The sequence below is a fragment of the Penaeus monodon genome, chromosome 5, assembly GCF_015228065.2.
Source record: "Penaeus monodon isolate SGIC_2016 chromosome 5, NSTDA_Pmon_1, whole genome shotgun sequence".
Taxonomy (NCBI): domain Eukaryota; kingdom Metazoa; phylum Arthropoda; class Malacostraca; order Decapoda; family Penaeidae; genus Penaeus; species Penaeus monodon.
In genome coordinates this window covers 55,482,545-55,490,458 of record NC_051390.1, presented here as the reverse complement: position 1 = coordinate 55,490,458, position 7,914 = coordinate 55,482,545, and positions in this window count along the sequence as shown.

Here is a 7,914-nt window from a genome sequence, read left to right as displayed (position 1 = left end):
CTCCGGCGGGCTGCCCCGACACCGCGGCGCTTAAACCTTTAGACATGTCGTAGCGTCGTGCGTAGAGTGTGTTCACTACCTTTACGTGTGGTTTGCGTCCCTGTTCAGCCACTGTAAAGAGTACGGATAGCCCTTTTAACAGGGGGTAGGTTTTGGCAGGACCACATGTTCACCCTACAGCTTACACCGTGAGAATGGCATGCGAACCTATTACTTGCATAATCCAGGATCGACAATTAGGGCTATATGGCACCTAGCTCGTTTCCCTGTGGATGACAATGGCCCTGCGGTTGTCTCTTTGCGAGACAGTCCTGGATGAAGGAGGACCTGTGGGACAACCAGGAGGTCATGGCTTGGGCAAACTCGACGAGACCTGTCGCGAGGGAATTAGAGACTTAGCCATGAGGGACCCTCGTGGGTGGAAGCAAAAGGTGTGCGGCCATGCGCCCCCATCGGCGTTAGGCCCCGGATGATCGAGGATGCTGAGTTCACATAGTATTTTTAAATATATAGTATATTAATATATATATATCTTTTTTTTACATTAGTATTCAAAATCTTATTTGACTATATCTTATGTTATGTCGATATATGTAAGTATATATATGTATCGATTTTTGCGTGGTCTCATCGCAACTGGTGCCAAATGCGAACCAACTTCGCATAAACCATGATACCGAAAAAAAAAAACTAATAAAAATAATAATAATAATAAAATAAAAAATTATGAAAATTATATAATAAAAACAAAATAAAATAAAATGAATCCATAAAATAAATAACTAAAAGTCATTGGTTATTAAAAACATCTTAGTATCATTATTCCCTGCAGTGTTGTTGTGAGGATCAGCATTACCACCATGCCTATTCTTCTGTTATGTGATGCTAAAAGAGATGGACATTTTGAAAGGTTGATTTCAGTGCATTTATATGTGAGAAAAAGGTTTGCGATCGAGAGAGAGAGAGAGAGAGAGAGAGAGAGAAAAGACTTAGTGTACGGCTGCGCACTCGCCGACTCTAGGTCGATCCGCCTGGACTGAACATCGTCCTAGGGCACGAGTGGTGAGGCCGGGCCTTTAAGCATGAACACATGCCTGCCTTCTCTACCACGGAACAAAGGACTGGGGAACCCTCAATGCTGCCCCATTGACTTGGATGGAGACGTCCCGGGCTCCGTTCCACAACGAGGCGGGCAGTGTTAACAAATTAATATGAACATGTGTTATAAAATAACCAAGAAGTATTTTAAAACAAGTCTCGTTACTGGATGGTGTTGAAGTCTACGAGAAAAGAACAAAACATTATAATTTCCCCAAGTCCCATAACGTAGATAGTTATAGCCCGAAATGTACGATGTTCGCGTAAAATTGTACATTACCAGTTTCCCTAGCCTATCCCTTTCCTTTCCAAAGTGTCACAATAGCCCCTGAAGGGAATAATGGTCGTCTATATAGTGTTTTTTCTCTCCCTCTCTTTTCACGGTTGTTTGGGTCTTTGGCTTGTTTGGACTGCCGGAACTATTCGTGTTTGGTAGTCACCTCCTTATTTGCTTATCTTCTTTTCGACGCCATGCCCTGGATATGGACCCTGGGGTCTCTTTTCGGGTATAAAACCCCTAGCTATTTGATGAGGGGAAGACATTTCGCGTCCGTTTTTTTTTCTGACTTTCTGTGTGTACTGTGGTACCGTCCTCGGTGTTTTCGTGTGCTCGCTTTGGATTACTTTGGGATGTACCTCGCTTCACGCCAGGATTTTAGCCGAGTTTGTTCTCCACAAAGCTAAGGAGTATTTAGTGGTGTATGTAGGAGAACCTGGTCTCTTTTTGGACTTTGGGGTGTGGACACGGCTACATCATACATCTTTGGGGTGCCACGTCTTTCCTCCAGTCCCAAAGCATGACACTCCTGTGAATCGTCCAAAGTGATCAGAGTATACAAAGGGGACCCACTGCACCCAGAAGGAAAACTGCTTGAGGATCCGTACCTCCAGTGTGCTTTCGCCCTCGTATTTAAACTAGTCAATTACTTAGTTTCCTTCCCTTAGCTCGAGGAATCCGTTACCTCCTGGAGGAAGGTTATTTCAATAAGTCTCGCCCCCGCCTAATAATTTCACAGGTCCCTATATTATCCTTTTTTAACTTTCTGTGTCTTACTTGTCTCGATGTGTTGTCTTGATACCTGCCCGAACCTGTGGGTGTCCGGCAGTCCGTGATCTTGTGGTCTTCCTGGCGTTATTTTCCTTTATTTGGCCTTCACCGCTAAATTGTTTCTTACATGCTATATTCTAAACTATTTCTGTTGTTTACACAAGTGTTTGTATGCCAGAGTTTGCAGCATAGTTTGCTTTGCTTTTTTAAGTTAAATCTCCATTTTGGGTTGGAGGATTAACTTATTCATACATAGGGATTGGATCATAGTTCGTGCTAACACTCTGCATTAAGAACAACTTATGGAGTTGGGAGCCAAATTAGGAGTGAAATACAATTACTGAGTATATTGTGTGCTTTCCACGTGAATCACCCCCGCTTGTGATCAATATTTGGTGATGTTACGCATCTTAAAATTTCCATGAATGAAAATCTAGTAGGACCTTCTCTAATGAGTGCGATTTGCTCAATAAATACAATATCATACTATAGTAGAGCTGTCAACTAGGTCCCAGTCAAATGAAACAAATGATATTTACGACATCTTAAGTCTGGGTCAGACTAAGCTGAATGCTTGAAACTTTCTTGGGTCGTGCTCCTCAACAGCACATTGCTGGTTACTCTATTCTCGCTAACCTGCTGAAGGCTGTATGAAGGCTAGAGAATCGTAGTATATTAGAGCTGATACTCTAGAAAAATTAGTCTTTGCAAGTATTATATATATTAAATATATATCTATATAATATATATATATATATATTAGATAATATATATATTATTTATATATATATTATAATATATGATTATATATTATAGATATATATATATTATATATATATTCTATTATATATACTATATTTAATATCATCATATTGACCTCTCCTATATCATATAATATATCCTATATATATATATATATAAATATATACTACTATCTATTCATATATCATATATATATCTATTATACTATATATTATATACTATATATATATATATATATTACTATATCTTATATATATATCTATATATCAATATATATTAGATATATATATATATATTCATATATCCTTACTACTATATTAATTTAGTCCTTATACCTCATTCATTCACCCCATCATAACTATATATGATTATATATAAACATATCGCATATAGACCCCTATACCCTATATATTATTACCATATATATATATATAATAGGCTACTCTATCAGCTACTATAATTATATAATATAAATAATATATATATATATATATATATAGTATAATAGATATGTTATATCTATTATATATATATATTATATTGATAATAATATAGATTATACTATATATTTTATCTATATATACTAGCATTTAATATATATTACTATTATACTACTATTATCCTCCATTAATATATACTTGTGCACTTATAGTAAATTACTCTTATCTTCTATATATTATACTATCATCTATATATATATAGCTAATATCTCTAATATATTATTTCATTATATATACCTATATTATATACACATAATCATTACTATATATATATATTATATTATATATATATATATGATAGTATATATATTATTATATATATATAATAATATATTACTATATATATATATATATATATTATATATATATATATATATATATAATAATTAGTAAGTATCAGAATCTATATATTATATATATATTATAATATGATATATATATATATCTACTATAATATTATATATAATATATATATACATATATATTATATATATACTATAATATATATTATATATATATTATATATAATTATATATATTTATATATATATTATTATAAATATTATTATATATATTAATATATATTTATATATATTATTATATATATATTATATATATAATATATACATTATATAACAATATATACATCATAGATACATTATATATACATTATAATATATTATATATATATTATATAATATATATATAATATATCTATATATATATATATATATATATATTGATATATATTATATTATAATATATATATATTATATATATTTATATATATAATTATAGATATATTATATATATATGATATATATATTATAATATATTATATAATAATATTAATATATATTATAATTATTATATATATATTAATATTATATAATATATATATATATATATATATATATATGCATATGGAGTGAGAAATGGATAGTGTCATATGCATATATTTTTGTCTTATAGTTACCGTAATGCGAACATTGATCAATCTTAGTAAGGGTTAAAAGGGATTTCCCTCTTGTTGGGTTACACCTCAAGACGAGACGCACCAACACCGTCATTACCTCAGAGCAAGAAGAAATGATCTATTATTCATCCTCGTTATAGGGAACTCAGGGCGATATGATTGTATTTTGTGTCTGTTTGTTTGTACTAAAGGATATATGAGACCTTAATAAGACATATTGAGTACAGCAACGAATTTATAATCCTTTTGAGCAATGAATTCCTTAAATATGGGATGATTGGCGATTACGTAGCCTACGTGTCAAGACTTTTCCCATTATTTGCTCTGTAACGGAATATGGGGGGATGCGGATTGGGGGATGGGGGATCCTGTTCTCGACTTTGCGTATGCCAGCAGCTGACAGCATTTTTGTTTGTTCTGGTGCATTCTTTTCCTCTTTATTCTTATTATTGCTTTGGAGAGGAGTAGAAACACCCTTTAGGCGAGCGTGTTAGTCAATTCATTAGAGGGACATTTATATAATGGTTTTGATGATTAGGAGGGCGGTTCACACTCGTCATGAGCAGGATTAATATCGATTCAATTACAAATTCAAAAACGTGGTGAATTATGCGGTGTGAGGGGGAGGGGGGGGAATGGGGTGAGCATAGACCTGCCCATTCGGTTCTTTGTGTATTTGTTTGTTTGCGTCTGCTTCCTCTAACATTATTGCTTCCTATCGGGATATTAGGGAGTGGAGCGGGGTTAGTAGGAAGGGAAGGCGGAGTCCCTAGTTCTCGGACTTTGGTATGTCAGCAGCAGGATGATGTTTGTTTGTTTGTGTGCTTCTTCGTCCTCTTATTCTATTATTATTATGCTTCGGAGAGGAGGAGAGACATATTCAGGCGAGGTGTTAGGCATTCATTAGAGGGACTAAAATTTATGGAATTATGATGAATTAAAAGGGGTGACACTCCCGCTCTGTAGCAGGATTAAATCATCGTTCAGTTACAAGTTCAAACATGGTGCATATTGCCAGAAGTGTTTATTACAAACCGAAAATAAAGGTATATATTGTATGACGAATTTTTATAATCTTAACACTTTAATTGCATTCTTATCTCGGCACGGTGAGGGAGCAGCAGTAATTTTCTGCATTAGCAGACCTGTGGACCTATTTCTTATTGATTTGACGTTCATCAGTGAGAGAGGCGATCTACCTCGTATTTGGTAACAGAATCAATTATCGATCGCGGTACAAAGTTCAAACATGAGTGAATAGTGCGTGTGGATGGGAGGAGCCACGGGTGCACGGCATCTGTAGCACTGCCCGGTGTTAAACATCACTTGCCTATGGGTAATGCATTTTCGGTTACGTATATTGATTAGTTAATCACTTTTCAGTGGATCATCCTTTCTGTTATGACTGCACAATTTTCAACCGTAAGGTGAGGTGCTAGCCATCATTGACATATGGTTTAGTGATTACCTCATGAACCAGCTGTAGTCATGAACCTGCTTCACTCCTCGACAAGGTTTTGTGGTTACGCGGTGATCACTGATCTCATGTCACCCTGTATTGCGAGGGGACCTCACTCTGTACATCAATGGCTATGGGTAATGATTTCGGTTATGGATATGAATTATTAATCACTTTTCAGTGGTCATCTTCTGTTATGAGGCACCATTTTCAACCAGAAGGTGTGCGTGTTAGCCATCGTTAGTATGGTCTAGGTGGTTAACTCGTGACCACTGTAGTCATTAACCTGCTTTCACTCTCGACAAGGTTGCGTGGTTAACGCGGTGATCATGATCTATGTCACCTGTCACCTGCATTGGAGGGGATCCTCGTCTGTAGCAATCATTAGTTTCATTATTTTCTCTTATGATGCGTCGGTACAAAATAAAATGGCACATTTGAAAAGATGGTAATGATTTTCGGGTATTGATTATGTTGCTGTGGCCATTGGTTGTGGTTTTGGTTTGTGTTGCAAAACAAGGTCACTGACCTACTTTCCACATTCATGTACGTGTGTGAATGTGCTCCGATTATGTCCTTCTGCCTTTACTATTGAAATTATCATTAAATCATTATAAGTATATTAGTGATTATGATATGGACAATGACAGTGCATCATCATACGCATGATGTTTTTTACTTCTCTTTGGGCATTAAACACCTCACTGCCATGTCCTTTGTATGACCTCGCGCAGGCGTCATGACCGTCCATTCAGTGCTGGCTCTGCCATAGAAAGAATATCCACATTAGTAAGCAAGATTAGTTTTTATATCCTTATTATTATATTATATATATCAGTCCATACGATACTATATATAATATAACTATAATATGTATACTATATACTATACTCGTATATTGTAATGTACCAGATACTGGGGGGTATGTAATATTATGTAAATACATATATAATATATGTATGTATACACACACACAACACACACACGCCCACACACACACACACACACGTACTATATATATAATATAGGATATATGATATATATAATATAATATATATAATGTATGTATGTATGATATATACATATATAATGATATAACAGCTACATACATATATCTATAGCTCTATATAATATATCATATATAGAGTATATAAATAATATACATATATATAATATAATATAGAGATATATATATGATACATTAGTAGATACTCTATATATACTACTATATATATATATATCTATATATATATATATCTATATATATATATATATATATTATATATATATTCGTGTTCTCTCTGGTCAAGACCTTTGCTATATATGTAATAATATTATATATATAAATATATATATAACTACAACTATTATATATAATATATATATGTATCTATATTAATATATATATATAATATGTATATATAACATATTTTAAATATGTGGGGATGATAGATGGCACGAATCGTCTCGAGAAAATTATACTACCATATATATAATATATATATACTATATATACTATATATATATATATATATATATATTATATATGTGCAATGGGTAGAGGACTGGACTCCGAAGCTTCATTAGTCCGATGTTCATTTCCCTCGCCGCGGACAGTCGTCAAAAATGACTGCGTTCCGACTGCTGGCTCGAGGCCCAAAACTAACGGCGAAAAAAACGACATACCGCTTTGAGGAAGTCAAACGCAGGTGTCGTAGGGAGGTCACCGCCGTGACAAAAGTGTAAGCACCGCGAACCGCGTGATTAGAAAGACATCGAATCAGGTAAGAGTGGTACTGCCAAATAACGTTTGCAATAGTGAATTGCAGAGAGCCTAGAATCTGCAGTGGATTACATGGCTGGTTGAACAAACAAAAATATATATGCCATACATACATATACATACTGCAAGTGTGGTATATATGTCCTGTATCTGTGTGTGTGTGTTGTGTCGTGTACATAAAATGCATAAGTATGATTATTCTACTTTTTGCAATTTTTTTATTTTTCATTGTCCCGTTTCTCCTTTCAAAAAGTGCGTACATCATTCGATGTATGTGCTGCACATGTCA